The sequence below is a fragment of the Mandrillus leucophaeus genome, unplaced genomic scaffold (genome assembly GCF_000951045.1).
Source record: "Mandrillus leucophaeus isolate KB7577 unplaced genomic scaffold, Mleu.le_1.0 Scaffold1555, whole genome shotgun sequence".
NCBI lineage: Eukaryota > Metazoa > Chordata > Mammalia > Primates > Cercopithecidae > Mandrillus > Mandrillus leucophaeus.
This window is the reverse complement of record NW_012101538.1, coordinates 10,230-10,517: the sequence shown is the minus strand read 5'-3', so window position 1 is coordinate 10,517 and position 288 is coordinate 10,230.

The window sequence follows — 288 nt, the reverse complement described above, 5'->3', positions numbered from 1 at the left end:
ATTCTGGACCCCTCCGAGTGAGAATGGATGGGCTGAGCACATCGACTGAGGCAGGCAGGGCCTGGTTGGAGCCCACAATGATCCCATGGGCCTCAAGGCGGGGAGTCAGCTCAAAAGGTCACTGACCCGTGAACCCCCTGCCTCCCTCCTTTCAAAGAGCGGTGACCTGCCGTGATTCTCGAGGGCCTGGGGTTCCTTCAAGCTGATCCCGCTTTCCAGGAGACATGTCAACAGGTTCAGGGGCGAATCCGAGGTGGAGCCAATGCGTGGCACTGGCGTAGCCTAGAG